Here is a 24821-nt window from a genome sequence, read left to right on the forward strand (position 1 = left end):
CACGCGCCTCGCCAAGGCAACGCCACAACCTTCAGCCATGCCCCACACCTCACAATGCTCGCAGGGCCCCCAAGGCTCACACGCCGCTCAAGGCATCCATGCCCCTGCCTTCCTGGCCCCCTACGTGGCGGCCAAAGAAAAACCAGGGCAACGCAGGCCCACTTGCCAACGCACACCAAAAAACACGACGACACGCGGCCGCCACAAGCCAGCAAAAGATGCCTACAGCACCCGGTATTCCCAGGCGGTCTCCCATCCAAGTACTAACCGGGCCCGACCCTGCTTAGCTTCCGAGATCAGACGAGATCGGGCGTTCTCAGGGTGGTATGGCCGTAGGCACCTCCCAGCCCCTCGCCACCGCTCTCCAACACACACCACCGCCCTCCCGCCCTGCCCAGAAACCTCACCAGAGCCCACACGCAACACGCGCCTCGCCAAGGCAACGCCACAACCTTCAGCCTCGCCCCACACCTCACAATGCTCACAGGGCCCTCAAGGCTCACTTCCAGGCATCCGTGCCCCTGCCTTCCGTCCCCTCCACGCGCCTGCCAAACCAAAACGGGGCACCGCCGGCCCACTCGCCAACACGCACCAAAAAACACCATGCCACAAGCCAGCAAAAGATGCCTACAGCACCCGGTATTCCCAGGCGGTCTCCCATCCAAGTACTAACCGGGCCCGACCCTGCTTAGCTTCCGAGATCAGACGAGATCGGGCGTTCTCAGGGTGGTATGGCCGTAGGCACCTCCCAGCCCCTCGCCACCGCTCTCCAACACACACCACCGCCCTCCCGCCCTGCCCAGAAACCTCACCAGAGCCCACACGCAACACGCGCCTCGCCAAGGCAACGCCACAACCTTCAGCCATGCCCCACACCTCACAATGCTCGCAGAGCCCCCAAGGCTCACACGCCGCTCAAGGCGTCCGTGCCCCTGCCTTCCTGGCCCCCTACGTGGCGGCCAAAGAAAAACCAGGGCAACGCAGGCCCACTTGCCAACGCACACCAAAAAACACGACGACACGCGGCCGCCACAAGCCAGCAAAAGATGCCTACAGCACCCGGTATTCCCAGGCGGTCTCCCATCCAAGTACTAACCGGGCCCGACCCTGCTTAGCTTCCGAGATCAGACGAGATCGGGCGTTCTCAGGGTGGTATGGCCGTAGGCACCTCCCAGCCCCTCGCCACCCGCTCTCCAACACACACCACCGCCCTCCCGCCCTGCCCAGAAACCTCACCAGAGCCCACACGCAACACGCGCCTCGCCAAGGCAACGCCACAACCTTCAGCCATGCCCCACACCTCACAATGCTCGCAGAGCCCCCAAGGCTCACACGCCGCTCAAGGCGTCCGTGCCCCTGCCTTCCTGGCCCCCTACGTGGCGGCCAAAGAAAAACCAGGGCAACGCAGGCCCACTTGCCAACGCACACCAAAAAACACGACGACACGCGGCCGCCACAAGCCAGCAAAAGATGCCTACAGCACCCGGTATTCCCAGGCGGTCTCCCATCCAAGTACTAACCGGGCCCGACCCTGCTTAGCTTCCGAGATCAGACGAGATCGGGCGTTCTCAGGGTGGTATGGCCGTAGGCACCTCCCAGCCCCTCGCCACCGCTCTCCAACACACACCACCGCCCTCCCGCCCTGCCCAGAAACCTCACCAGAGCCCGCACACAACACGCGCCTCGCCAAGGCAACGCCACAACCTTCAGCCATGCCCCACACCTCACAATGCTCGCAGGGCCCCCAAGGCTCACACGCCGCTCAAGGCATCCATGCCCCTGCCTTCCTGGCCCCCTACGTGGCGGCCAAAGAAAAACCAGGGCAACGCAGGCCCACTTGCCAACGCACACCAAAAAACACGACGACACGCGGCCGCCACAAGCCAGCAAAAGATGCCTACAGCACCCGGTATTCCCAGGCGGTCTCCCATCCAAGTACTAACCGGGCCCGACCCTGCTTAGCTTCCGAGATCAGACGAGATCGGGCGTTCTCAGGGTGGTATGGCCGTAGGCACCTCCCAGCCCCTCGCCACCGCTCTCCAACACACACCACCGCCCTCCCGCCCTGCCCAGAAACCTCACCAGAGCCCACACGCAACACGCGCCTCGCCAAGGCAACGCCACAACCTTCAGCCTCGCCCCACACCTCACAATGCTCACAGGGCCCTCAAGGCTCACTTCCAGGCATCCGTGCCCCTGCCTTCCGTCCCCTCCACGCGCCTGCCAAACCAAAACGGGGCACCGCCGGCCCACTCGCCAACACGCACCAAAAAACACCATGCCACAAGCCAGCAAAAGATGCCTACAGCACCCGGTATTCCCAGGCGGTCTCCCATCCAAGTACTAACCGGGCCCGACCCTGCTTAGCTTCCGAGATCAGACGAGATCGGGCGTTCTCAGGGTGGTATGGCCGTAGGCACCTCCCAGCCCCTCGCCACCGCTCTCCAACACACACCACCGCCCTCCCGCCCTGCCCAGAAACCTCACCAGAGCCCACACGCAACACGCGCCTCGCCAAGGCAACGCCACAACCTTCAGCCATGCCCCACACCTCACAATGCTCGCAGAGCCCCCAAGGCTCACACGCCGCTCAAGGCGTCCGTGCCCCTGCCTTCCTGGCCCCCTACGTGGCGGCCAAAGAAAAACCAGGGCAACGCAGGCCCACTTGCCAACGCACACCAAAAAACACGACGACACGCGGCCGCCACAAGCCAGCAAAAGATGCCTACAGCACCCGGTATTCCCAGGCGGTCTCCCATCCAAGTACTAACCGGGCCCGACCCTGCTTAGCTTCCGAGATCAGACGAGATCGGGCGTTCTCAGGGTGGTATGGCCGTAGGCACCTCCCAGCCCCTCGCCACCCGCTCTCCAACACACACCACCGCCCTCCCGCCCTGCCCAGAAACCTCACCAGAGCCCACACGCAACACGCGCCTCGCCAAGGCAACGCCACAACCTTCAGCCATGCCCCACACCTCACAATGCTCGCAGAGCCCCCAAGGCTCACACGCCGCTCAAGGCGTCCGTGCCCCTGCCTTCCTGGCCCCCTACGTGGCGGCCAAAGAAAAACCAGGGCAACGCAGGCCCACTTGCCAACGCACACCAAAAAACACGACGACACGCGGCCGCCACAAGCCAGCAAAAGATGCCTACAGCACCCGGTATTCCCAGGCGGTCTCCCATCCAAGTACTAACCGGGCCCGACCCTGCTTAGCTTCCGAGATCAGACGAGATCGGGCGTTCTCAGGGTGGTATGGCCGTAGGCACCTCCCAGCCCCTCGCCACCGCTCTCCAACACACACCACCGCCCTCCCGCCCTGCCCAGAAACCTCACCAGAGCCCGCACGCAACACGCGCCTCGCCAAGGCAACGCCACAACCTTCAGCCATGCCCCACACCTCACAATGCTCGCAGGGCCCCCAAGGCTCACACGCCGCTCAAGGCGTCCGTGCCCCTGCCTTCCTGGCCCCCTACGTGGCGGCCAAAGAAAAACCAGGGCAACGCAGGCCCACTTGCCAACGCACACCAAAAAACACGACGACACGCGGCCGCCACAAGCCAGCAAAAGATGCCTACAGCACCCGGTATTCCCAGGCGGTCTCCCATCCAAGTACTAACCGGGCCCGACCCTGCTTAGCTTCCGAGATCAGACGAGATCGGGCGTTCTCAGGGTGGTATGGCCGTAGGCACCTCCCAGCCCCTCGCCACCGCTCTCCAACACACACCACCGCCCTCCCGCCCTGCCCAGAAACCTCACCAGAGCCCACACGCAACACGCGCCTCGCCAAGGCAACGCCACAACCTTCAGCCTCGCCCCACACCTCACAATGCTCACAGGGCCCTCAACGCTCACTTCCAGGCATCCGTGCCCCTGCCTTCCGTCCCCTCCACGCGCCTGCCAAACCAAAACGGGGCACCGCCGGCCCACTCGCCAACACGCACCAAAAAACACCATGCCACAAGCCAGCAAAAGATGCCTACAGCACCCGGTATTCCCAGGCGGTCTCCCATCCAAGTACTAACCGGGCCCGACCCTGCTTAGCTTCCGAGATCAGACGAGATCGGGCGTTCTCAGGGTGGTATGGCCGTAGGCACCTCCCAGCCCCTCGCCACCCGCTCTCCAACACACACCACCGCCCTCCCGCCCTGCCCAGAAACCTCACCAGAGCCCACACGCAACACGCGCCTCGCCAAGGCAACGCCACAACCTTCAGCCATGCCCCACACCTCACAATGCTCGCAGAGCCCCCAAGGCTCACACGCCGCTCAAGGCGTCCGTGCCCCTGCCTTCCTGGCCCCCTACGTGGCGGCCAAAGAAAAACCAGGGCAACGCAGGCCCACTTGCCAACGCACACCAAAAAACACGACGACACGCGGCCGCCACAAGCCAGCAAAAGATGCCTACAGCACCCGGTATTCCCAGGCGGTCTCCCATCCAAGTACTAACCGGGCCCGACCCTGCTTAGCTTCCGAGATCAGACGAGATCGGGCGTTCTCAGGGTGGTATGGCCGTAGGCACCTCCCAGCCCCTCGCCACCGCTCTCCAACACACACCACCGCCCTCCCGCCCTGCCCAGAAACCTCACCAGAGCCCGCACACAACACGCGCCTCGCCAAGGCAACGCCACAACCTTCAGCCATGCCCCACACCTCACAATGCTCGCAGGGCCCCCAAGGCTCACACGCCGCTCAAGGCGTCCGTGCCCCTGCCTTCCTGGCCCCCTACGTGGCGGCCAAAGAAAAACCAGGGCAACGCAGGCCCACTTGCCAACGCACACCAAAAAACACGACGACACGCGGCCGCCACAAGCCAGCAAAAGATGCCTACAGCACCCGGTATTCCCAGGCGGTCTCCCATCCAAGTACTAACCGGGCCCGACCCTGCTTAGCTTCCGAGATCAGACGAGATCGGGCGTTCTCAGGGTGGTATGGCCGTAGGCACCTCCCAGCCCCTCGCCACCGCTCTCCAACACACACCACCGCCCTCCCGCCCTGCCCAGAAACCTCACCAGAGCCCACACGCAACACGCGCCTCGCCAAGGCAACGCCACAACCTTCAGCCTCGCCCCACACCTCACAATGCTCACAGGGCCCTCAAGGCTCACTTCCAGGCATCCGTGCCCCTGCCTTCCGTCCCCTCCACGCGCCTGCCAAACCAAAACGGGGCACCGCCGGCCCACTCGCCAACACGCACCAAAAAACACCATGCCACAAGCCAGCAAAAGATGCCTACAGCACCCGGTATTCCCAGGCGGTCTCCCATCCAAGTACTAACCGGGCCCGACCCTGCTTAGCTTCCGAGATCAGACGAGATCGGGCGTTCTCAGGGTGGTATGGCCGTAGGCACCTCCCAGCCCCTCGCCACCGCTCTCCAACACACACCACCGCCCTCCCGCCCTGCCCAGAAACCTCACCAGAGCCCGCACACAACACGCGCCTCGCCAAGGCAACGCCACAACCTTCAGCCATGCCCCACACCTCACAATGCTCGCAGGGCCCCCAAGGCTCACACGCCGCTCAAGGCGTCCGTGCCCCTGCCTTCCTGGCCCCCTACGTGGCGGCCAAAGAAAAACCAGGGCAACGCAGGCCCACTTGCCAACGCACACCAAAAAACACGACGACACGCGGCCGCCACAAGCCAGCAAAAGATGCCTACAGCACCCGGTATTCCCAGGCGGTCTCCCATCCAAGTACTAACCGGGCCCGACCCTGCTTAGCTTCCGAGATCAGACGAGATCGGGCGTTCTCAGGGTGGTATGGCCGTAGGCACCTCCCAGCCCCTCGCCACCCGCTCTCCAACACACACCACCGCCCTCCCGCCCTGCCCAGAAACCTCACCAGAGCCCACACGCAACACGCGCCTCGCCAAGGCAACGCCACAACCTTCAGCCTCGCCCCACACCTCACAATGCTCACAGGGCCCTCAAGGCTCACTTCCAGGCATCCGTGCCCCTGCCTTCCGTCCCCTCCACGCGCCTGCCAAACCAAAACGGGGCACCGCCGGCCCACTCGCCAACACGCACCAAAAAACACCATGCCACAAGCCAGCAAAAGATGCCTACAGCACCCGGTATTCCCAGGCGGTCTCCCATCCAAGTACTAACCGGGCCCGACCCTGCTTAGCTTCCGAGATCAGACGAGATCGGGCGTTCTCAGGGTGGTATGGCCGTAGGCACCTCCCAGCCCCTCGCCACCGCTCTCCAACACACACCACCGCCCTCCCGCCCTGCCCAGAAACCTCACCAGAGCCCACACGCAACACGCGCCTCGCCAAGGCAACGCCACAACCTTCAGCCATGCCCCACACCTCACAATGCTCGCAGAGCCCCCAAGGCTCACACGCCGCTCAAGGCGTCCGTGCCCCTGCCTTCCTGGCCCCCTACGTGGCGGCCAAAGAAAAACCAGGGCAACGCAGGCCCACTTGCCAACGCACACCAAAAAACACGACGACACGCGGCCGCCACAAGCCAGCAAAAGATGCCTACAGCACCCGGTATTCCCAGGCGGTCTCCCATCCAAGTACTAACCGGGCCCGACCCTGCTTAGCTTCCGAGATCAGACGAGATCGGGCGTTCTCAGGGTGGTATGGCCGTAGGCACCTCCCAGCCCCTCGCCACCGCTCTCCAACACACACCACCGCCCTCCCGCCCTGCCCAGAAACCTCACCAGAGCCCACACGCAACACGCGCCTCGCCAAGGCAACGCCACAACCTTCAGCCATGCCCCACACCTCACAATGCTCGCAGAGCCCCCAAGGCTCACACGCCGCTCAAGGCGTCCGTGCCCCTGCCTTCCTGGCCCCCTACGTGGCGGCCAAAGAAAAACCAGGGCAACGCAGGCCCACTTGCCAACGCACACCAAAAAACACGACGACACGCGGCCGCCACAAGCCAGCAAAAGATGCCTACAGCACCCGGTATTCCCAGGCGGTCTCCCATCCAAGTACTAACCGGGCCCGACCCTGCTTAGCTTCCGAGATCAGACGAGATCGGGCGTTCTCAGGGTGGTATGGCCGTAGGCACCTCCCAGCCCCTCGCCACCGCTCTCCAACACACACCACCGCCCTCCCGCCCTGCCCAGAAACCTCACCAGAGCCCGCACACAACACGCGCCTCGCCAAGGCAACGCCACAACCTTCAGCCATGCCCCACACCTCACAATGCTCGCAGAGCCCCCAAGGCTCACACGCCGCTCAAGGCGTCCGTGCCCCTGCCTTCCTGGCCCCCTACGTGGCGGCCAAAGAAAAACCAGGGCAACGCAGGCCCACTTGCCAACGCACACCAAAAAACACGACGACACGCGGCCGCCACAAGCCAGCAAAAGATGCCTACAGCACCCGGTATTCCCAGGCGGTCTCCCATCCAAGTACTAACCGGGCCCGACCCTGCTTAGCTTCCGAGATCAGACGAGATCGGGCGTTCTCAGGGTGGTATGGCCGTAGGCACCTCCCAGCCCCTCGCCACCGCTCTCCAACACACACCACCGCCCTCCCGCCCTGCCCAGAAACCTCACCAGAGCCCACACGCAACACGCGCCTCGCCAAGGCAACGCCACAACCTTCAGCCTCGCCCCACACCTCACAATGCTCACAGGGCCCTCAAGGCTCACTTCCAGGCATCCGTGCCCCTGCCTTCCGTCCCCTCCACGCGCCTGCCAAACCAAAACGGGGCACCGCCGGCCCACTCGCCAACACGCACCAAAAAACACCATGCCACAAGCCAGCAAAAGATGCCTACAGCACCCGGTATTCCCAGGCGGTCTCCCATCCAAGTACTAACCGGGCCCGACCCTGCTTAGCTTCCGAGATCAGACGAGATCGGGCGTTCTCAGGGTGGTATGGCCGTAGGCACCTCCCAGCCCCTCGCCACCGCTCTCCAACACACACCACCGCCCTCCCGCCCTGCCCAGAAACCTCACCAGAGCCCACACGCAACACGCGCCTCGCCAAGGCAACGCCACAACCTTCAGCCATGCCCCACACCTCACAATGCTCGCAGAGCCCCCAAGGCTCACACGCCGCTCAAGGCGTCCGTGCCCCTGCCTTCCTGGCCCCCTACGTGGCGGCCAAAGAAAAACCAGGGCAACGCAGGCCCACTTGCCAACGCACACCAAAAAACACGACGACACGCGGCCGCCACAAGCCAGCAAAAGATGCCTACAGCACCCGGTATTCCCAGGCGGTCTCCCATCCAAGTACTAACCGGGCCCGACCCTGCTTAGCTTCCGAGATCAGACGAGATCGGGCGTTCTCAGGGTGGTATGGCCGTAGGCACCTCCCAGCCCCTCGCCACCGCTCTCCAACACACACCACCGCCCTCCCGCCCTGCCCAGAAACCTCACCAGAGCCCGCACACAACACGCGCCTCGCCAAGGCAACGCCACAACCTTCAGCCATGCCCCACACCTCACAATGCTCGCAGGGCCCCCAAGGCTCACACGCCGCTCAAGGCGTCCATGCCCCTGCCTTCCTGGCCCCCTACGTGGCGGCCAAAGAAAAACCAGGGCAACGCAGGCCCACTTGCCAACGCACACCAAAAAACACGACGACACGCGGCCGCCACAAGCCAGCAAAAGATGCCTACAGCACCCGGTATTCCCAGGCGGTCTCCCATCCAAGTACTAACCGGGCCCGACCCTGCTTAGCTTCCGAGATCAGACGAGATCGGGCGTTCTCAGGGTGGTATGGCCGTAGGCACCTCCCAGCCCCTCGCCACCGCTCTCCAACACACACCACCGCCCTCCCGCCCTGCCCAGAAACCTCACCAGAGCCCACACGCAACACGCGCCTCGCCAAGGCAACGCCACAACCTTCAGCCATGCCCCACACCTCACAATGCTCGCAGAGCCCCCAAGGCTCACACGCCGCTCAAGGCGTCCGTGCCCCTGCCTTCCTGGCCCCCTACGTGGCGGCCAAAGAAAAACCAGGGCAACGCAGGCCCACTTGCCAACGCACACCAAAAAACACGACGACACGCGGCCGCCACAAGCCAGCAAAAGATGCCTACAGCACCCGGTATTCCCAGGCGGTCTCCCATCCAAGTACTAACCGGGCCCGACCCTGCTTAGCTTCCGAGATCAGACGAGATCGGGCGTTCTCAGGGTGGTATGGCCGTAGGCACCTCCCAGCCCCTCGCCACCGCTCTCCAACACACACCACCGCCCTCCCCGCCCTGCCCAGAAACCTCACCAGAGCCCGCACACAACACGCGCCTCGCCAAGGCAACGCCACAACCTTCAGCCATGCCCCACACCTCACAATGCTCGCAGGGCCCCCAAGGCTCACACGCCGCTCAAGGCGTCCATGCCCCTGCCTTCCTGGCCCCCTACGTGGCGGCCAAAGAAAAACCAGGGCAACGCAGGCCCACTTGCCAACGCACACCAAAAAACACGACGACACGCGGCCGCCACAAGCCAGCAAAAGATGCCTACAGCACCCGGTATTCCCAGGCGGTCTCCCATCCAAGTACTAACCGGGCCCGACCCTGCTTAGCTTCCGAGATCAGACGAGATCGGGCGTTCTCAGGGTGGTATGGCCGTAGGCACCTCCCAGCCCCTCGCCACCGCTCTCCAACACACACCACCGCCCTCCCGCCCTGCCCAGAAACCTCACCAGAGCCCACACGCAACACGCGCCTCGCCAAGGCAACGCCACAACCTTCAGCCATGCCCCACACCTCACAATGCTCGCAGAGCCCCAAGGCTCACACGCCGCTCAAGGCGTCCGTGCCCCTGCCTTCCTGGCCCCCTACGTGGCGGCCAAAGAAAAACCAGGGCAACGCAGGCCCACTTGCCAACGCACACCAAAAAACACGACGACACGCGGCCGCCACAAGCCAGCAAAAGATGCCTACAGCACCCGGTATTCCCAGGCGGTCTCCCATCCAAGTACTAACCGGGCCCGACCCTGCTTAGCTTCCGAGATCAGACGAGATCGGGCGTTCTCAGGGTGGTATGGCCGTAGGCACCTCCCAGCCCCTCGCCACCGCTCTCCAACACACACCACCGCCCTCCCGCCCTGCCCAGAAACCTCACCAGAGCCCGCACACAACACGCGCCTCGCCAAGGCAACGCCACAACCTTCAGCCATGCCCCACACCTCACAATGCTCGCAGAGCCCCCAAGGCTCACACGCCGCTCAAGGCGTCCGTGCCCCTGCCTTCCTGGCCCCCTACGTGGCGGCCAAAGAAAAACCAGGGCAACGCAGGCCCACTTGCCAACGCACACCAAAAAACACGACGACACGCGGCCGCCACAAGCCAGCAAAAGATGCCTACAGCACCCGGTATTCCCAGGCGGTCTCCCATCCAAGTACTAACCGGGCCCGACCCTGCTTAGCTTCCGAGATCAGACGAGATCGGGCGTTCTCAGGGTGGTATGGCCGTAGGCACCTCCCAGCCCCTCGCCACCCGCTCTCCAACACACACCACCGCCCTCCCGCCCTGCCCAGAAACCTCACCAGAGCCCACACGCAACACGCGCCTCGCCAAGGCAACGCCACAACCTTCAGCCTCGCCCCACACCTCACAATGCTCACAGGGCCCTCAAGGCTCACTTCCAGGCATCCGTGCCCCTGCCTTCCGTCCCCTCCACGCGCCTGCCAAACCAAAACGGGGCACCGCCGGCCCACTCGCCAACACGCACCAAAAAACACCATGCCACAAGCCAGCAAAAGATGCCTACAGCACCCGGTATTCCCAGGCGGTCTCCCATCCAAGTACTAACCGGGCCCGACCCTGCTTAGCTTCCGAGATCAGACGAGATCGGGCGTTCTCAGGGTGGTATGGCCGTAGGCACCTCCCAGCCCCTCGCCACCGCTCTCCAACACACACCACCGCCCTCCCCGCCCTGCCCAGAAACCTCACCAGAGCCCACACGCAACACGCGCCTCGCCAAGGCAACGCCACAACCTTCAGCCATGCCCCACACCTCACAATGCTCGCAGAGCCCCCAAGGCTCACACGCCGCTCAAGGCGTCCGTGCCCCTGCCTTCCTGGCCCCCTACGTGGCGGCCAAAGAAAAACCAGGGCAACGCAGGCCCACTTGCCAACGCACACCAAAAAACACGACGACACGCGGCCCGCCACAAGCCAGCAAAAGATGCCTACAGCACCCGGTATTCCCAGGCGGTCTCCCATCCAAGTACTAACCGGGCCCGACCCTGCTTAGCTTCCGAGATCAGACGAGATCGGGCGTTCTCAGGGTGGTATGGCCGTAGGCACCTCCCAGCCCCTCGCCCACCCGCTCTCCAACACACACCACCGCCCTCCCGCCCTGCCCAGAAACCTCACCAGAGCCCGCACACAACACGCGCCTCGCCAAGGCAACGCCACAACCTTCAGCCATGCCCCACACCTCACAATGCTCGCAGGGCCCCCAAGGCTCACACGCCGCTCAAGGCGTCCATGCCCCTGCCTTCCTGGCCCCCTACGTGGCGGCCAAAGAAAAACCAGGGCAACGCAGGCCCACTTGCCAACGCACACCAAAAAACACGACGACACGCGGCCGCCACAAGCCAGCAAAAGATGCCTACAGCACCCGGTATTCCCAGGCGGTCTCCCATCCAAGTACTAACCGGGCCCGACCCTGCTTAGCTTCCGAGATCAGACGAGATCGGGCGTTCTCAGGGTGGTATGGCCGTCAGGCACCTCCCAGCCCCTCGCCCACCGCTCTCCAACACACACCACCGCCCTCCCGCCCTGCCCAGAAACCTCACCAGAGCCCGCACACAACACGCGCCTCGCCAAGGCAACGCCACAACCTTCAGCCATGCCCCACACCTCACAATGCTCGCAGGGCCCCCAAGGCTCACACGCCGCTCAAGGCGTCCATGCCCGTGCCTTCCTGGCCCCCTACGTGGCGGCCAAAGAAAAACCAGGGCAACGCAGGCCCACTTGCCAACGCACACCAAAAAACACGACGACACGCGGCCGCCACAAGCCAGCAAAAGATGCCTACAGCACCCGGTATTCCCAGGCGGTCTCCCATCCAAGTACTAACCGGGCCCGACCCTGCTTAGCTTCCGAGATCAGACGAGATCGGGCGTTCTCAGGGTGGTATGGCCGTAGGCACCTCCCAGCCCCTCGCCACCGCTCTCCAACACACACCACCGCCCTCCCCGCCCTGCCCAGAAACCTCACCAGAGCCCACACGCAACACGCGCCTCGCCAAGGCAACGCCACAACCTTCAGCCATGCCCCACACCTCACAATGCTCGCAGAGCCCCCAAGGCTCACACGCCGCTCAAGGCGTCCGTGCCCCTGCCTTCCTGGCCCCCTACGTGGCGGCCAAAGAAAAACCAGGGCAACGCAGGCCCACTTGCCAACGCACACCAAAAAACACGACGACACGCGGCCGCCACAAGCCAGCAAAAGATGCCTACAGCACCCGGTATTCCCAGGCGGTCTCCCATCCAAGTACTAACCGGGCCCGACCCTGCTTAGCTTCCGAGATCAGACGAGATCGGGCGTTCTCAGGGTGGTATGGCCGTAGGCACCTCCCAGCCCCTCGCCACCGCTCTCCAACACACACCACCGCCCTCCCGCCCTGCCCAGAAACCTCACCAGAGCCCACACGCAACACGCGCCTCGCCAAGGCAACACCACAACCTTCAGCCATGCCCCACACCTCACAATGCTCGCAGAGCCCCCAAGGCTCACACGCCGCTCAAGGCGTCCGTGCCCCTGCCTTCCTGGCCCCCTACGTGGCGGCCAAAGAAAAACCAGGGCAACGCAGGCCCACTTGCCAACGCACACCAAAAAACACGACGACACGCGGCCGCCACAAGCCAGCAAAAGATGCCTACAGCACCCGGTATTCCCAGGCGGTCTCCCATCCAAGTACTAACCGGGCCCGACCCTGCTTAGCTTCCGAGATCAGACGAGATCGGGCGTTCTCAGGGTGGTATGGCCGTAGGCACCTCCCAGCCCCTCGCCACCGCTCTCCAACACACACCACCGCCCTCCCGCCCTGCCCAGAAACCTCACCAGAGCCCGCACACAACACGCGCCTCGCCAAGGCAACGCCACAACCTTCAGCCATGCCCCACACCTCACAATGCTCGCAGGGCCCCCAAGGCTCACACGCCGCTCAAGGCATCCATGCCCCTGCCTTCCTGGCCCCCTACGTGGCGGCCAAAGAAAAACCAGGGCAACGCAGGCCCACTTGCCAACGCACACCAAAAAACACGACGACACGCGGCCGCCACAAGCCAGCAAAAGATGCCTACAGCACCCGGTATTCCCAGGCGGTCTCCCATCCAAGTACTAACCGGGCCCGACCCTGCTTAGCTTCCGAGATCAGACGAGATCGGGCGTTCTCAGGGTGGTATGGCCGTAGGCACCTCCCAGCCCCTCGCCACCGCTCTCCAACACACACCACCGCCCTCCCGCCCTGCCCAGAAACCTCACCAGAGCCCACACGCAACACGCGCCTCGCCAAGGCAACGCCACAACCCTCAGCCTCGCCCCACACCTCACAATGCTCACAGGGCCCTCAAGGCTCACTTCCAGGCATCCGTGCCCCTGCCTTCCGTCCCCTCCACGCGCCTGCCAAACCAAAACGGGGCACCGCCGGCCCACTCGCCAACACGCACCAAAAAACACCATGCCACAAGCCAGCAAAAGATGCCTACAGCACCCGGTATTCCCAGGCGGTCTCCCATCCAAGTACTAACCGGGCCCGACCCTGCTTAGCTTCCGAGATCAGACGAGATCGGGCGTTCTCAGGGTGGTATGGCCGTAGGCACCTCCCAGCCCCTCGCCACCGCTCTCCAACACACACCACCGCCCTCCCCCGCCCTGCCCAGAAACCTCACCAGAGCCCACACGCAACACGCGCCTCGCCAAGGCAACGCCACAACCTTCAGCCATGCCCCACACCTCACAATGCTCGCAGAGCCCCCAAGGCTCACACGCCGCTCAAGGCGTCCGTGCCCCTGCCTTCCTGGCCCCCTACGTGGCGGCCAAAGAAAAACCAGGGCAACGCAGGCCCACTTGCCAACGCACACCAAAAAACACGACGACACGCGGCCGCCACAAGCCAGCAAAAGATGCCTACAGCACCCGGTATTCCCAGGCGGTCTCCCATCCAAGTACTAACCGGGCCCGACCCTGCTTAGCTTCCGAGATCAGACGAGATCGGGCGTTCTCAGGGTGGTATGGCCGTAGGCACCTCCCAGCCCCTCGCCACCGCTCTCCAACACACACCACCGCCCTCCCGCCCTGCCCAGAAACCTCACCAGAGCCCGCACACAACACGCGCCTCGCCAAGGCAACGCCACAACCTTCAGCCATGCCCCACACCTCACAATGCTCGCAGGGCCCCCAAGGCTCACACGCCGCTCAAGGCGTCCATGCCCCTGCCTTCCTGGCCCCCTACGTGGCGGCCAAAGAAAAACCAGGGCAACGCAGGCCCACTTGCCAACGCACACCAAAAAACACGACGACACGCGGCCGCCACAAGCCAGCAAAAGATGCCTACAGCACCCGGTATTCCCAGGCGGTCTCCCATCCAAGTACTAACCGGGCCCGACCCTGCTTAGCTTCCGAGATCAGACGAGATCGGGCGTTCTCAGGGTGGTATGGCCGTAGGCACCTCCCAGCCCCTCGCCCCACCGCTCTCCAACACACACCACCGCCCTCCCGCCCTGCCCAGAAACCTCACCAGAGCCCACACGCAACACGCGCCTCGCCAAGGCAACGCCACAACCTTCAGCCATGCCCCACACCTCACAATGCTCGCAGAGCCCCCAAGGCTCACACGCCGCTCAAGGCGTCCGTGCCCCTGCCTTCCTGGCCCCCTACGTGGCGGCCAAAGAAAAACCAGGGCAACGCAGGCCCACTTGCCAACGCACACCAAAAAACACGACGACACGCGGCCGCCACAAGCCAGCAAAAGATGCCTACAGCACCCGGTATTCCCAGGCGGTCTCCCATCCAAGTACTAACCGGGCCCGACCCTGCTTAGCTTCCGAGATCAGACGAGATCGGGCGTTCTCAGGGTGGTATGGCCGTAGGCACCTCCCAGCCCCTCGCCACCGCTCTCCAACACACACCACCGCCCTCCCGCCCTGCCCAGAAACCTCACCAGAGCCCACACGCAACACGCGCCGCCAAGGCAACGCCACAACCTTCAGCCTCGCCCCACACCTCACAATGCTCACAGGGCCCTCAAGGCTCACTTCCAGGCATCCGTGCCCCTGCCTTCCGTCCCCTCCACGCGCCTGCCAAACCAAAACGGGGCACCGCCGGCCCACTCGCCAACACGCACCAAAAAACACCATGCCACAAGCCAGCAAAAGATGCCTACAGCACCCGGTATTCCCAGGCGGTCTCCCATCCAAGTACTAACCGGGCCCGACCCTGCTTAGCTTCCGAGATCAGACGAGATCGGGCGTTCTCAGGGTGGTATGGCCGTAGGCAACCTCCCAGCCCCTCGCCACCGCTCTCCAACACACACCACCGCCCTCCTCCCGCCCTGCCCAGAAACCTCACCAGAGCCCACACGCAACACGCGCCTCGCCAAGGCAACGCCACAACCTTCAGCCATGCCCCACACCTCACAATGCTCGCAGAGCCCCCAAGGCTCACACGCCGCTCAAGGCGTCCGTGCCCCTGCCTTCCTGGCCCCCTACGTGGCGGCCAAAGAAAAACCAGGGCAACGCAGGCCCACTTGCCAACGCACACCAAAAAACACGACGACACGCGGCCGCCACAAGCCAGCAAAAGATGCCTACAGCACCCGGTATTCCCAGGCGGTCTCCCATCCAAGTACTAACCGGGCCCGACCCTGCTTAGCTTTCCGAGATCAGACGAGATCGGGCGTTCTCAGGGTGGTATGGCCGTAGGCACCTCCCAGCCCCTCGCCACCGCTCTCCAACACACACCACCGCCCTCCCGCCCTGCCCAGAAACCTCACCAGAGCCCACACGCAACACGCGCCTCGCCAAGGCAACGCCACAACCTTCAGCCATGCCCCACACCTCACAATGCTCGCAGAGCCCCCAAGGCTCACACGCCGCTCAAGGCGTCCGTGCCCCTGCTTCCTGGCCCCCTACGTGGCGGCCAAAGAAAAACCAGGGCAACGCAGGCCCACTTGCCAACGCACACCAAAAAACACGACGACACGCGGCCGCCACAAGCCAGCAAAAGATGCCTACAGCACCCGGTATTCCCAGGCGGTCTCCCATCCAAGTACTAACGGGCCCGACCCTGCTTAGCTTCCGAGATCAGACGAGATCGGGCGCTTCTCAGGTGGTATGGCCGTAGGCACCTCCCAGCCCCTCGCCACCGCTCTCCAACACACACCACCGCCCTCCCGCCCTGCCCAGAAACCTCACCAGAGCCCACACGCAACACGCGCCTCGCCAAGGCAACGCCACAAACTTCAGCCATGCCCCACACCTCACAATGCTCGCAGAGCCCCCAAGGCTCACACGCCGCTCAAGGCGTCCGTGCCCCTGCCTTCCTGGCCCCCTACGTGGCGGCCAAAGAAAAACCAGGGCAACGCAGGCCCACTTGCCAACGCACACCAAAAAACACGACGACACGCGGCCGCCACAAGCCAGCAAAAGATGCCTACAGCACCCGGTATTCCCAGGCGGTCTCCCATCCAAGTACTAACCGGGCCCGACCCTGCTTAGCTTCCGAGATCAGACGAGATCGGCGCGTTCTCAGGGTGGTATGGCCGTAGGCACCTCCCAGCCCCTCGCCACCGCTCTCCAACCACACACCACCCGCCCTCCCGCCCTGCCCAGAAACCTCACCAGAGCCCGCACACAACACGCGCCTCGCCAAGGCAACGCCACAACCTTCAGCCATGCCCCACACCTCACAATGCTCGCAGGGCCCCCAAGGCTCACACGCCGCTCAAGGCGTCCATGCCCCTGCCTTCCTGGCCCCCTACGTGGCGGCCAAAGAAAAAACCAGGGCAACGCAGGCCCACTTGCCAACGCACACCCAAAAAACACGACGACACGCGGCCGCCACAAGCCAGCAAAAGATGCCTACAGCACCCGGTATTCCCCAGGCGGTCTCCCATCCAAGTACTAACCGGGCCCGACCCTGCTTAGCTTCCGAGATCAGACGAGATCGGGGCGTTCTCAGGGTGGTATGGCCGTAGGCACCTCCCAGCCCCTCGCCACCCGCTCTCCAACACACACCCACCGCCCTCCCGCCCTGCCCAGAAACCTCACCAGAGCCCACACGCAACACGCGCCTCGCCAAGGCAACGCCACAACCTTCAGCCATGCCCCACACCTCACAATGCTCGCAGAGCCCCCAAGGCTCACACGCCGCTCAAGGCGTCCGTGCCCCTGCCTTCCTGGCCCCCTACGTGGCGGCCAAAGAAAAACCAGGGCAACGCAGGCCCACTTGCCAACGCACACCAAAAAACACGACGACACGCCGGCCGCCACAAGCCAGCAAAAGATGCCATACAGCACCCGGTATTCCCAGGCGGTCTCCCATCCAAGTACTAACCGGGCCCGACCCTGCTTAGCTTCCGAGATCAGACGAGATCGGAGCGTTCTCAGGGTGGTATGGCCGTAGGCACCTCCAGCCCCTCGCCACCGCTCTCCACACACACCACCGCCCTCCCCGCCCTGCCCAGAAACCTCACCAGAGCCCACACGCAACACGCCGCCTCGCCAAGGCAACGCCACAACCTTCAGCCATGCCCACACCTCACAATGCTCGCAGAGCCCCCAAGGCTCACACGCCGCTCAAGGCGTCCGTGCCCCTGCCTTCCTGGCCCCCTACGTGGCGGCCAAAGAAAAACCAGGGCAACGCAGGCCCACTTGCCAACGCACACCAAAAAACACGACGACAACGCGGCCCGCCACAAGCCAGCAAAAGATGCCTACAGCACCCGGTATTCCCAGGCGGTCTCCATCCAAGTACTAACCGGGCCCGACCCTGCTTAGCTTCCGAGATCAGACGAGATCGGGCGTTCTCAGGGTGGTATGGCCGTAGGCACCTCCCAGCCCCTCGCCACCGCTCTCCAACACACACCACCGCCCTCCCCGCCCTGCCCAGAAACCTCACCAGAGCCCACACAGCAACACGCGCCTCGCCAAGGCAACGCCACAACCTTCAGCCATGCCCCACACCTCACAATGCTCGCAGAGCCCCCAAGGCTCACACGCCGCTCAAGGCGTCCGTGCCCCTGCCTTCCTGGCCCCCTACGTGGCGGCCAAAGAAAAACCAGGCAACGCAGGCCCACTTGCCAACGCACACCAAAAAACACGACGACACGCGGCCGCCACAAGCCAGCAAAAGATGCCTACAGCACCCGGTATTCCCAGGCGGGTCTCCCATCCAAGTACTAACCGGGCCCGACCTGCTTAGCTTCCGAGATCAGACGAGATCGGGCGTTCTCAGGGTGGTATGGCCGTAGGCACCTCCCAGCCCCTCGCCACCGCTCTCCAACACACACCACCGCCCTCACCGCCCTGCCCAGAAACCTCACCAGAGCCCGCACACAACACGCGCCTCGCCAAGGCAACGCCACAACCTTCAGCCATGCCCCACACCTCACAATGCTCGCAGGGCCCCCAAGGCTCACACGCCGCTCAAGGCGTCCATGCCCCTGCCTTCCTGGCCCCCTACGTGGCGGCCAAAGAAAAACCAGGGCAACGCAGGCCCACTTGCCAACGCCACACCAAAAAACACGACGACACGCGGCCGCCACAAGCCAGCAAAAGATGCCTACAGCACCCGGTATTCCCAGGCGGTCTCCCATCCAAGTACTAACCGGGCCCGACCCTGCTTAGCTTCCGAGATCAGACGAGATCGGGGCGTTCTCAGGGTGGTATGGCCGTAGGCACCTCCCAGCCCCTCGCCACCGCTCTCCAACACACACCACCGCCCTCACCCGCCCTGCCCAGAAACCTCACCAGAGCCCACACGCAACACGCGCCTCGCCAAGGCAACGCCACAACCTTCAGCCATGCCCCACACCTCACAATGCTCGCAGAGCCCCCAAGGCTCACACGCCGCTCAAGGCGTCCGTGCCCCTGCCTTCCTGGCCCCCTACGTGGCGGCCAAAGAAAAACCAGGGCAACGCAGGCCCACTTGCCAACGCACACCAAAAAACACGACGACACGCGGCCGCCACAAGCCAGCAAAAGATGCCTACAGCACCCGGTATTCCCAGGCGGTCTCCCATCCAAGTACTAACCGGGCCCGACCCTGCTTAGCTTCCGAGATCAGACGAGATCGGGCGTTCTCAGGGTGGTATGGCCGTAGGCACCTCCCAGCCCCTCGCCACCGCTCTCCAACACACACCACCGCCCTCACCGCCCTGCCCAGAAACCTCACCAGAGCCCGCACACAACACGCGCCTCGCCAAGGCAACGCCACAACCTTCCAGCCATGCCCCACACCTCACAATGCTCGCAGAGCCCCCAAGGCTCACACGCCGCTCAAGGCGTCCGTGCCCCTGCCTTCCTGGCCCCCTACGTGGCGGCCAAAGAAAAACCAGGGCAACGCAGGCCCACTTGCCAACGCACACCAAAAAACACGACGACACGCGGCCGCCACAAGCCAGCAAAAGATGCCTACAGCACCCGGTATTCCCAGGCGGTCTCCCATCCAAGTACTAACCGGGCCCGACCCTGCTTAGCTTCCGAGATCAGACGAGATCGGGCGTTCTCAGGGTGGTATGGCCGTAGGCACCTCCCAGCCCCTCGCCACCGCTCTCCAACACACACCACCCGCCCCTCCCCGCCCTGCCCAGAAACCTCACCAGAGCCCACACGCAACACGCGCCTCGCCAAGGCAACGCCACAACCTTCAGCCTCGCCCACACCTCACAATGCTCACAGGGCCCTCAAGGCTCACTTCCAGGCATCCGTGCCCCTGCCTTCCGTCCCCTCACGCGCCTGCCAAACCAAAACGGGGCACCGCCCGGCCCACTCGCCAACACGCACCAAAAAACACCATGCCACAAGCCAGCAAAAGATGCCTACAGCACCCGGTATTCCCAGGCGGTCTCCCATCCAAGTACTAACCGGGCCCGACCCTGCTTAGCTTCCGAGATCAGACGAGATCGGGCGTTCTCAGGGTGGTATGGCCGTAGGCACCTCCCAGCCCCTCGCCACCGCTCTCCAACACACACCACCGCCCTCCCGCCCTGCCCAGAAACCTCACCAGAGCCCACACGCAACACGCGCCTCGCCAAGGCAACGCCACAACCTTCAGCCATGCCCCACACCTCACCATGCTCGCAGAGCCCCCAAGGCTCACACGCCGCTCAAGGCGTCCGTGCCCCTGCCTTCCTGGCCCCCTACGTGGCGGCCAAAGAAAAACCAGGGCAACGCAGGCCCACTTGCCAACGCACACCAAAAAACACGACGACACGCGGCCGCCACAAGCCAGCAAAAGATGCCCTACAGCACCCGGTATTCCCAGGCGGTCTCCCATCCAAGTACTAACCGGGCCCGACCCTGCTTAGCTTCCGAGATCAGACGAGATCGGAGCGTTCTCAGGGTGGTATGGCGTAGGCACCTCCCAGCCCCTCGCCACCCGCTCTCCAACACACACCACCGCCCTCCCCGCCCTGCCAGAAACCTCACCAGAGCCCGCACACAACACGCGCCTCGCCAAGGCAACGCCACAACCTTCAGCCATGCCCCACACCTCACAATGCACGCAGGGCCCCCAAGGCTCACACGCCGCTCAAGGCGTCCATGCCCCTGCCTTCCTGGCCCCCTACGTGGCGGCCAAAGAAAAACCAGGGCAAAACGCAGGCCCACTTGCCAACGCCACACCCAAAAAAACCACGACGACTCGCGGCCGCCACAAGCCAGCAAAAGATGCCTACAGCACCCGGTATTCCCAGGCGGTCTCCCATCCAAGTACTAACCGGGCCCGACCCTGCTTAGCTTCCGAGATCAGACGAGATCGGGCGTTCTCAGGGTGGTATGGCCGTAGGCACCTCCCAGCCCCTCGCCACCGCTCTCCAACACACACCACCGCCCTCCCGCCCTGCCCAGAAACCTCACCAGAGCCCACACGCAACACGCGCCTCGCCAACACCTCACAATGCTCGCAGAGCCCCCAAGGCTCACACGCCGCTCAAGGCGTCCGTGCCCCTGCCTTCCTGGCCCCCTACGTGGCGGCCAAAGAAAAACCAGGGCAACGCAGGCCCACTTGCCAACGCACACCAAAAAACACGACGACACGCGGCCGCCACAAGCCAGCAAAAGATGCCTACAGCACCCGGTATTCCCAGGCGGTCTCCCATCCAAGTACTAACCGGGCCCGACCCTGCTTAGCTTCCGAGATCAGACGAGATCGGGCGTTCTCAGGGTGGTATGGCCGTAGGCACCTCCCAGCCCCTCGCCACCGCTCTCCAACACACACCACCGCCCTCCCGCCCTGCCCAGAAACCTCACCAGAGCCCGCACACAACACGCGCCTCGCCAAGGCAACGCCACAACCTTCAGCCATGCCCCACACCTCACAATGCTCGCAGGGCCCCCAAGGCTCACACGCCGCTCAAGGCGTCCATGCCCCTGCCTTCCTGGCCCCCTACGTGGCGGCCAAAGAAAAACCAGGGCAACGCAGGCCCACTTGCCAACGCACACCAAAAAACACGACGACACGCGGCCGCCACAAGCCAGCAAAAGATGCCTACAGCACCCGGTATTCCCAGGCGGTCTCCCATCCAAGTACTAACCGGGCCCGACCCTGCTTAGCTTCCGAGATCAGACGAGATCGGGCGTTCTCAGGGTGGTATGGCCGTAGGCACCTCCCAGCCCCTCGCCACCGCTCTCCAACACACACCACCGCCCTCCCGCCCTGCCCAGAAACCTCACCAGAGCCCACACGCAACACGCGCCTCGCCAAGGCAACGCCACAACCTTCAGCCATGCCCCACACCTCACAATGCTCGCAGAGCCCCCAAGGCTCACACGCCGCTCAAGGCGTCCGTGCCCCTGCCTTCCTGGCCCCCTACGTGGCGGCCAAAGAAAAACCAGGGCAACGCAGGCCCACTTGCCAACGCACACCAAAAAACACGACGACACGCGGCCGCCACAAGCCAGCAAAAGATGCCTACAGCACCCGGTATTCCCAGGCGGTCTCCCATCCAAGTACTAACCGGGCCCGACCCTGCTTAGCTTCCGAGATCAGACGAGATCGGGCGTTCTCAGGGTGGTATGGCCGTAGGCACCTCCCAGCCCCTCGCCACCGCTCTCCAACACACACCACCGCCCTCCCGCCCTGCCCAGAAACCTCACCAGAGCCCACACGCAACACGCGCCTCGCCAAGGCAACGCCACAACCTTCAGCCATGCCCCACACCTCACAATGCTCGCAGAGCCCCCAAGGCTCACACGCCGCTCAAGGCGTCCGTGCCCCTGCCTTCCTGGCCCCCTACGTGGCGGCCAAAGAAAAACCAGGGCAACGCAGGCCCACTTGCCAACGCACACCAAAAAACACGACGACACGCGGCCGCCACAAGCCAGCAAAAGATGCCTACAGCACCCGGTATTCCCAGGCGGTCTCCCATCCAAGTACTAACCGGGCCCGACCCTGCTTAGCTTCCGAGATCAGACGAGATCGGGCGTTCTCAGGGTGGTATGGCCGTAGGCACCTCCCAGCCCCTCGCCACCGCTCTCCAACACACACCACCGCCCTCCCGCCCTGCCCAGAAACCTCACCAGAGCCCGCACACAACACGCGCCTCGCCAAGGCAACGCCACAACCTTCAGCCATGCCCCACACCTCACAATGCTCGCAGGGCCCCCAAGGCTCACACGCCGCTCAAGGCATCCATGCCCCTGCCTTCCTGGCCCCCTACGTGGCGGCCAAAGAAAAACCAGGGCAACGCAGGCCCACTTGCCAACGCACACCAAAAAACACGACGACACGCGGCCGCCACAAGCCAGCAAAAGATGCCTACAGCACCCGGTATTCCCAGGCGGTCTCCCATCCAAGTACTAACCGGGCCCGACCCTGCTTAGCTTCCGAGATCAGACGAGATCGGGCGTTCTCAGGGTGGTATGGCCGTAGGCACCTCCCAGCCCCTCGCCACCGCTCTCCAACACACACCACCGCCCTCCCGCCCTGCCCAGAAACCTCACCAGAGCCCACACGCAACACGCGCCTCGCCAAGGCAACGCCACAACCTTCAGCCTCGCCCCACACCTCACAATGCTCACAGGGCCCTCAACGCTCACTTCCAGGCATCCGTGCCCCTGCCTTCCGTCCCCTCCACGCGCCTGCCAAACCAAAACGGGGCACCGCCGGCCCACTCGCCAACACGCACCAAAAAACACCATGCCACAAGCCAGCAAAAGATGCCTACAGCACCCGGTATTCCCAGGCGGTCTCCCATCCAAGTACTAACCGGGCCCGACCCTGCTTAGCTTCCGAGATCAGACGAGATCGGGCGTTCTCAGGGTGGTATGGCCGTAGGCACCTCCCAGCCCCTCGCCACCGCTCTCCAACACACACCACCGCCCTCCCGCCCTGCCCAGAAACCTCACCAGAGCCCACACGCAACACGCGCCTCGCCAAGGCAACGCCACAACCTTCAGCCATGCCCCACACCTCACAATGCTCGCAGAGCCCCCAAGGCTCACACGCCGCTCAAGGCGTCCATGCCCCTGCCTTCCTGGCCCCCTACGTGGCGGCCAAAGAAAAACCAGGGCAACGCAGGCCCACTTGCCAACGCACACCAAAAAACACGACGACACGCGGCCGCCACAAGCCAGCAAAAGATGCCTACAGCACCCGGTATTCCCAGGCGGTCTCCCATCCAAGTACTAACCGGGCCCGACCCTGCTTAGCTTCCGAGATCAGACGAGATCGGGCGTTCTCAGGGTGGTATGGCCGTAGGCACCTCCCAGCCCCTCGCCACCGCTCTCCAACACACACCACCGCCCTCCCGCCCTGCCCAGAAACCTCACCAGAGCCCACACGCAACACGCGCCTCGCCAAGGCAACGCCACAACCTTCAGCCATGCCCCACACCTCACAATGCTCGCAGAGCCCCCAAGGCTCACACGCCGCTCAAGGCGTCCGTGCCCCTGCCTTCCTGGCCCCCTACGTGGCGGCCAAAGAAAAACCAGGGCAACGCAGGCCCACTTGCCAACGCACACCAAAAAACACGACGACACGCGGCCGCCACAAGCCAGCAAAAGATGCCTACAGCACCCGGTATTCCCAGGCGGTCTCCCATCCAAGTACTAACCGGGCCCGACCCTGCTTAGCTTCCGAGATCAGACGAGATCGGGCGTTCTCAGGGTGGTATGGCCGTAGGCACCTCCCAGCCCCTCGCCACCGCTCTCCAACACACACCACCGCCCTCCCGCCCTGCCCAGAAACCTCACCAGAGCCCGCACACAACACGCGCCTCGCCAAGGCAACGCCACAACCTTCAGCCATGCCCCACACCTCACAATGCTCGCAGAGCCCCCAAGGCTCACACGCCGCTCAAGGCGTCCGTGCCCCTGCCTTCCTGGCCCCCTACGTGGCGGCCAAAGAAAAACCAGGGCAACGCAGGCCCACTTGCCAACGCACACCAAAAAACACGACGACACGCGGCCGCCACAAGCCAGCAAAAGATGCCTACAGCACCCGGTATTCCCAGGCGGTCTCCCATCCAAGTACTAACCGGGCCCGACCCTGCTTAGCTTCCGAGATCAGACGAGATCGGGCGTTCTCAGGGTGGTATGGCCGTAGGCACCTCCCAGCCCCTCGCCACCGCTCTCCAACACACACCACCGCCCTCCCGCCCTGCCCAGAAACCTCACCAGAGCCCACACGCAACACGCGCCTCGCCAAGGCAACGCCACAACCTTCAGCCTCGCCCCA

The 24821-nt window shown here is 64.1% G+C and overlaps 58 non-coding genes and 1 pseudogene across 58 annotated transcripts; all 59 read right to left on the reverse strand.

The window, feature by feature from the left end:
* Positions 1–219: 219 nt before the first annotated feature.
* On the reverse strand, positions 220–338 carry LOC134556633 (5S ribosomal RNA). The gene has a single exon (XR_010081919.1). It is a non-coding gene; the product is annotated as a 5S ribosomal RNA (ribosomal RNA).
* A 286-nt stretch (positions 339–624) lies between these two features.
* On the reverse strand, positions 625–743 carry LOC134556634 (5S ribosomal RNA). The gene has a single exon (XR_010081920.1). It is a non-coding gene; the product is annotated as a 5S ribosomal RNA (ribosomal RNA).
* Positions 744–1047: 304 nt separating this feature from the next.
* On the reverse strand, positions 1048–1166 carry LOC134556635 (5S ribosomal RNA). Its single transcript, XR_010081921.1, has one exon. It is a non-coding gene; the product is annotated as a 5S ribosomal RNA (ribosomal RNA).
* A 305-nt stretch (positions 1167–1471) lies between these two features.
* Positions 1472–1590, reverse strand: LOC134556365 (5S ribosomal RNA). The gene has a single exon (XR_010081661.1). It is a non-coding gene; the product is annotated as a 5S ribosomal RNA (ribosomal RNA).
* Positions 1591–1894: 304 nt separating this feature from the next.
* On the reverse strand, positions 1895–2013 carry LOC134556367 (5S ribosomal RNA). The gene has a single exon (XR_010081662.1). It is a non-coding gene; the product is annotated as a 5S ribosomal RNA (ribosomal RNA).
* A 286-nt stretch (positions 2014–2299) lies between these two features.
* Positions 2300–2418, reverse strand: LOC134556368 (5S ribosomal RNA). Its single transcript, XR_010081663.1, has one exon. It is a non-coding gene; the product is annotated as a 5S ribosomal RNA (ribosomal RNA).
* A 304-nt stretch (positions 2419–2722) lies between these two features.
* LOC134556369 (5S ribosomal RNA) lies at positions 2723–2841 on the reverse strand. The gene has a single exon (XR_010081664.1). It is a non-coding gene; the product is annotated as a 5S ribosomal RNA (ribosomal RNA).
* A 305-nt stretch (positions 2842–3146) lies between these two features.
* LOC134556370 (5S ribosomal RNA) lies at positions 3147–3265 on the reverse strand. The gene has a single exon (XR_010081665.1). It is a non-coding gene; the product is annotated as a 5S ribosomal RNA (ribosomal RNA).
* Positions 3266–3569: 304 nt separating this feature from the next.
* Positions 3570–3688, reverse strand: LOC134556372 (5S ribosomal RNA). The gene has a single exon (XR_010081667.1). It is a non-coding gene; the product is annotated as a 5S ribosomal RNA (ribosomal RNA).
* Positions 3689–3974: 286 nt separating this feature from the next.
* Positions 3975–4093, reverse strand: LOC134556373 (5S ribosomal RNA). The gene has a single exon (XR_010081668.1). It is a non-coding gene; the product is annotated as a 5S ribosomal RNA (ribosomal RNA).
* A 305-nt stretch (positions 4094–4398) lies between these two features.
* Positions 4399–4517, reverse strand: LOC134556374 (5S ribosomal RNA). The gene has a single exon (XR_010081669.1). It is a non-coding gene; the product is annotated as a 5S ribosomal RNA (ribosomal RNA).
* A 304-nt stretch (positions 4518–4821) lies between these two features.
* On the reverse strand, positions 4822–4940 carry LOC134556375 (5S ribosomal RNA). Its single transcript, XR_010081670.1, has one exon. It is a non-coding gene; the product is annotated as a 5S ribosomal RNA (ribosomal RNA).
* Positions 4941–5226: 286 nt separating this feature from the next.
* LOC134556376 (5S ribosomal RNA) lies at positions 5227–5345 on the reverse strand. The gene has a single exon (XR_010081671.1). It is a non-coding gene; the product is annotated as a 5S ribosomal RNA (ribosomal RNA).
* Positions 5346–5649: 304 nt separating this feature from the next.
* Positions 5650–5768, reverse strand: LOC134556377 (5S ribosomal RNA). The gene has a single exon (XR_010081672.1). It is a non-coding gene; the product is annotated as a 5S ribosomal RNA (ribosomal RNA).
* A 287-nt stretch (positions 5769–6055) lies between these two features.
* Positions 6056–6174, reverse strand: LOC134556378 (5S ribosomal RNA). The gene has a single exon (XR_010081673.1). It is a non-coding gene; the product is annotated as a 5S ribosomal RNA (ribosomal RNA).
* Positions 6175–6478: 304 nt separating this feature from the next.
* Positions 6479–6597, reverse strand: LOC134556379 (5S ribosomal RNA). The gene has a single exon (XR_010081674.1). It is a non-coding gene; the product is annotated as a 5S ribosomal RNA (ribosomal RNA).
* A 304-nt stretch (positions 6598–6901) lies between these two features.
* On the reverse strand, positions 6902–7020 carry LOC134556380 (5S ribosomal RNA). Its single transcript, XR_010081675.1, has one exon. It is a non-coding gene; the product is annotated as a 5S ribosomal RNA (ribosomal RNA).
* A 304-nt stretch (positions 7021–7324) lies between these two features.
* On the reverse strand, positions 7325–7443 carry LOC134556381 (5S ribosomal RNA). Its single transcript, XR_010081676.1, has one exon. It is a non-coding gene; the product is annotated as a 5S ribosomal RNA (ribosomal RNA).
* Positions 7444–7729: 286 nt separating this feature from the next.
* On the reverse strand, positions 7730–7848 carry LOC134556384 (5S ribosomal RNA). The gene has a single exon (XR_010081678.1). It is a non-coding gene; the product is annotated as a 5S ribosomal RNA (ribosomal RNA).
* A 304-nt stretch (positions 7849–8152) lies between these two features.
* Positions 8153–8271, reverse strand: LOC134556385 (5S ribosomal RNA). The gene has a single exon (XR_010081679.1). It is a non-coding gene; the product is annotated as a 5S ribosomal RNA (ribosomal RNA).
* Positions 8272–8575: 304 nt separating this feature from the next.
* On the reverse strand, positions 8576–8694 carry LOC134556386 (5S ribosomal RNA). The gene has a single exon (XR_010081680.1). It is a non-coding gene; the product is annotated as a 5S ribosomal RNA (ribosomal RNA).
* Positions 8695–8998: 304 nt separating this feature from the next.
* Positions 8999–9117, reverse strand: LOC134556387 (5S ribosomal RNA). The gene has a single exon (XR_010081681.1). It is a non-coding gene; the product is annotated as a 5S ribosomal RNA (ribosomal RNA).
* A 305-nt stretch (positions 9118–9422) lies between these two features.
* Positions 9423–9541, reverse strand: LOC134556388 (5S ribosomal RNA). Its single transcript, XR_010081682.1, has one exon. It is a non-coding gene; the product is annotated as a 5S ribosomal RNA (ribosomal RNA).
* A 303-nt stretch (positions 9542–9844) lies between these two features.
* Positions 9845–9963, reverse strand: LOC134556389 (5S ribosomal RNA). Its single transcript, XR_010081683.1, has one exon. It is a non-coding gene; the product is annotated as a 5S ribosomal RNA (ribosomal RNA).
* Positions 9964–10267: 304 nt separating this feature from the next.
* Positions 10268–10386, reverse strand: LOC134556390 (5S ribosomal RNA). Its single transcript, XR_010081684.1, has one exon. It is a non-coding gene; the product is annotated as a 5S ribosomal RNA (ribosomal RNA).
* A 287-nt stretch (positions 10387–10673) lies between these two features.
* LOC134556391 (5S ribosomal RNA) lies at positions 10674–10792 on the reverse strand. Its single transcript, XR_010081685.1, has one exon. It is a non-coding gene; the product is annotated as a 5S ribosomal RNA (ribosomal RNA).
* A 306-nt stretch (positions 10793–11098) lies between these two features.
* On the reverse strand, positions 11099–11217 carry LOC134556392 (5S ribosomal RNA). Its single transcript, XR_010081686.1, has one exon. It is a non-coding gene; the product is annotated as a 5S ribosomal RNA (ribosomal RNA).
* Positions 11218–11523: 306 nt separating this feature from the next.
* On the reverse strand, positions 11524–11642 carry LOC134556587 (5S ribosomal RNA). Its single transcript, XR_010081877.1, has one exon. It is a non-coding gene; the product is annotated as a 5S ribosomal RNA (ribosomal RNA).
* A 306-nt stretch (positions 11643–11948) lies between these two features.
* Positions 11949–12067, reverse strand: LOC134556393 (5S ribosomal RNA). Its single transcript, XR_010081687.1, has one exon. It is a non-coding gene; the product is annotated as a 5S ribosomal RNA (ribosomal RNA).
* Positions 12068–12372: 305 nt separating this feature from the next.
* On the reverse strand, positions 12373–12491 carry LOC134556395 (5S ribosomal RNA). Its single transcript, XR_010081689.1, has one exon. It is a non-coding gene; the product is annotated as a 5S ribosomal RNA (ribosomal RNA).
* Positions 12492–12795: 304 nt separating this feature from the next.
* On the reverse strand, positions 12796–12914 carry LOC134556396 (5S ribosomal RNA). The gene has a single exon (XR_010081690.1). It is a non-coding gene; the product is annotated as a 5S ribosomal RNA (ribosomal RNA).
* A 304-nt stretch (positions 12915–13218) lies between these two features.
* LOC134556397 (5S ribosomal RNA) lies at positions 13219–13337 on the reverse strand. Its single transcript, XR_010081691.1, has one exon. It is a non-coding gene; the product is annotated as a 5S ribosomal RNA (ribosomal RNA).
* Positions 13338–13623: 286 nt separating this feature from the next.
* On the reverse strand, positions 13624–13742 carry LOC134556399 (5S ribosomal RNA). Its single transcript, XR_010081692.1, has one exon. It is a non-coding gene; the product is annotated as a 5S ribosomal RNA (ribosomal RNA).
* A 306-nt stretch (positions 13743–14048) lies between these two features.
* LOC134556400 (5S ribosomal RNA) lies at positions 14049–14167 on the reverse strand. The gene has a single exon (XR_010081693.1). It is a non-coding gene; the product is annotated as a 5S ribosomal RNA (ribosomal RNA).
* A 304-nt stretch (positions 14168–14471) lies between these two features.
* LOC134556401 (5S ribosomal RNA) lies at positions 14472–14590 on the reverse strand. Its single transcript, XR_010081694.1, has one exon. It is a non-coding gene; the product is annotated as a 5S ribosomal RNA (ribosomal RNA).
* A 306-nt stretch (positions 14591–14896) lies between these two features.
* LOC134556402 (5S ribosomal RNA) lies at positions 14897–15015 on the reverse strand. The gene has a single exon (XR_010081695.1). It is a non-coding gene; the product is annotated as a 5S ribosomal RNA (ribosomal RNA).
* A 284-nt stretch (positions 15016–15299) lies between these two features.
* LOC134556403 (5S ribosomal RNA) lies at positions 15300–15418 on the reverse strand. Its single transcript, XR_010081696.1, has one exon. It is a non-coding gene; the product is annotated as a 5S ribosomal RNA (ribosomal RNA).
* Positions 15419–15726: 308 nt separating this feature from the next.
* Positions 15727–15846, reverse strand: LOC134556583 (5S ribosomal RNA). The gene has a single exon (XR_010081873.1). It is a non-coding gene; the product is annotated as a 5S ribosomal RNA (ribosomal RNA).
* A 303-nt stretch (positions 15847–16149) lies between these two features.
* On the reverse strand, positions 16150–16267 carry LOC134556593 (5S ribosomal RNA). Its single transcript, XR_010081882.1, has one exon. It is a non-coding gene; the product is annotated as a 5S ribosomal RNA (ribosomal RNA).
* A 304-nt stretch (positions 16268–16571) lies between these two features.
* On the reverse strand, positions 16572–16691 carry LOC134556582 (5S ribosomal RNA). The gene has a single exon (XR_010081872.1). It is a non-coding gene; the product is annotated as a 5S ribosomal RNA (ribosomal RNA).
* Positions 16692–16999: 308 nt separating this feature from the next.
* Positions 17000–17120, reverse strand: LOC134556590 (5S ribosomal RNA). The gene has a single exon (XR_010081880.1). It is a non-coding gene; the product is annotated as a 5S ribosomal RNA (ribosomal RNA).
* Positions 17121–17428: 308 nt separating this feature from the next.
* LOC134556591 (5S ribosomal RNA) lies at positions 17429–17548 on the reverse strand. The gene has a single exon (XR_010081881.1). It is a non-coding gene; the product is annotated as a 5S ribosomal RNA (ribosomal RNA).
* A 305-nt stretch (positions 17549–17853) lies between these two features.
* LOC134556586 (5S ribosomal RNA) lies at positions 17854–17971 on the reverse strand. Its single transcript, XR_010081876.1, has one exon. It is a non-coding gene; the product is annotated as a 5S ribosomal RNA (ribosomal RNA).
* A 305-nt stretch (positions 17972–18276) lies between these two features.
* On the reverse strand, positions 18277–18395 carry LOC134556596 (5S ribosomal RNA). The gene has a single exon (XR_010081885.1). It is a non-coding gene; the product is annotated as a 5S ribosomal RNA (ribosomal RNA).
* A 306-nt stretch (positions 18396–18701) lies between these two features.
* On the reverse strand, positions 18702–18821 carry LOC134556580 (5S ribosomal RNA). The gene has a single exon (XR_010081870.1). It is a non-coding gene; the product is annotated as a 5S ribosomal RNA (ribosomal RNA).
* A 306-nt stretch (positions 18822–19127) lies between these two features.
* Positions 19128–19246, reverse strand: LOC134556404 (5S ribosomal RNA). The gene has a single exon (XR_010081697.1). It is a non-coding gene; the product is annotated as a 5S ribosomal RNA (ribosomal RNA).
* A 306-nt stretch (positions 19247–19552) lies between these two features.
* LOC134556405 (5S ribosomal RNA) lies at positions 19553–19671 on the reverse strand. The gene has a single exon (XR_010081698.1). It is a non-coding gene; the product is annotated as a 5S ribosomal RNA (ribosomal RNA).
* A 288-nt stretch (positions 19672–19959) lies between these two features.
* On the reverse strand, positions 19960–20078 carry LOC134556407 (5S ribosomal RNA). The gene has a single exon (XR_010081700.1). It is a non-coding gene; the product is annotated as a 5S ribosomal RNA (ribosomal RNA).
* Positions 20079–20383: 305 nt separating this feature from the next.
* LOC134556597 (5S ribosomal RNA) lies at positions 20384–20502 on the reverse strand (annotated as a pseudogene).
* Positions 20503–20813: 311 nt separating this feature from the next.
* Positions 20814–20932, reverse strand: LOC134556408 (5S ribosomal RNA). The gene has a single exon (XR_010081701.1). It is a non-coding gene; the product is annotated as a 5S ribosomal RNA (ribosomal RNA).
* A 274-nt stretch (positions 20933–21206) lies between these two features.
* LOC134556409 (5S ribosomal RNA) lies at positions 21207–21325 on the reverse strand. Its single transcript, XR_010081702.1, has one exon. It is a non-coding gene; the product is annotated as a 5S ribosomal RNA (ribosomal RNA).
* A 304-nt stretch (positions 21326–21629) lies between these two features.
* Positions 21630–21748, reverse strand: LOC134556410 (5S ribosomal RNA). Its single transcript, XR_010081703.1, has one exon. It is a non-coding gene; the product is annotated as a 5S ribosomal RNA (ribosomal RNA).
* Positions 21749–22052: 304 nt separating this feature from the next.
* LOC134556411 (5S ribosomal RNA) lies at positions 22053–22171 on the reverse strand. The gene has a single exon (XR_010081704.1). It is a non-coding gene; the product is annotated as a 5S ribosomal RNA (ribosomal RNA).
* Positions 22172–22475: 304 nt separating this feature from the next.
* On the reverse strand, positions 22476–22594 carry LOC134556412 (5S ribosomal RNA). The gene has a single exon (XR_010081705.1). It is a non-coding gene; the product is annotated as a 5S ribosomal RNA (ribosomal RNA).
* A 304-nt stretch (positions 22595–22898) lies between these two features.
* LOC134556413 (5S ribosomal RNA) lies at positions 22899–23017 on the reverse strand. Its single transcript, XR_010081706.1, has one exon. It is a non-coding gene; the product is annotated as a 5S ribosomal RNA (ribosomal RNA).
* A 286-nt stretch (positions 23018–23303) lies between these two features.
* Positions 23304–23422, reverse strand: LOC134556414 (5S ribosomal RNA). The gene has a single exon (XR_010081708.1). It is a non-coding gene; the product is annotated as a 5S ribosomal RNA (ribosomal RNA).
* Positions 23423–23726: 304 nt separating this feature from the next.
* On the reverse strand, positions 23727–23845 carry LOC134556415 (5S ribosomal RNA). The gene has a single exon (XR_010081709.1). It is a non-coding gene; the product is annotated as a 5S ribosomal RNA (ribosomal RNA).
* Positions 23846–24149: 304 nt separating this feature from the next.
* Positions 24150–24268, reverse strand: LOC134556416 (5S ribosomal RNA). Its single transcript, XR_010081710.1, has one exon. It is a non-coding gene; the product is annotated as a 5S ribosomal RNA (ribosomal RNA).
* Positions 24269–24572: 304 nt separating this feature from the next.
* Positions 24573–24691, reverse strand: LOC134556418 (5S ribosomal RNA). The gene has a single exon (XR_010081712.1). It is a non-coding gene; the product is annotated as a 5S ribosomal RNA (ribosomal RNA).
* Between the last annotated feature and the right edge of the window lie 130 nt (positions 24692–24821).

Source organism: Prinia subflava, chromosome 11 (assembly GCF_021018805.1).
Source record: "Prinia subflava isolate CZ2003 ecotype Zambia chromosome 11, Cam_Psub_1.2, whole genome shotgun sequence".
NCBI classification, from domain to species: domain Eukaryota; kingdom Metazoa; phylum Chordata; class Aves; order Passeriformes; family Cisticolidae; genus Prinia; species Prinia subflava.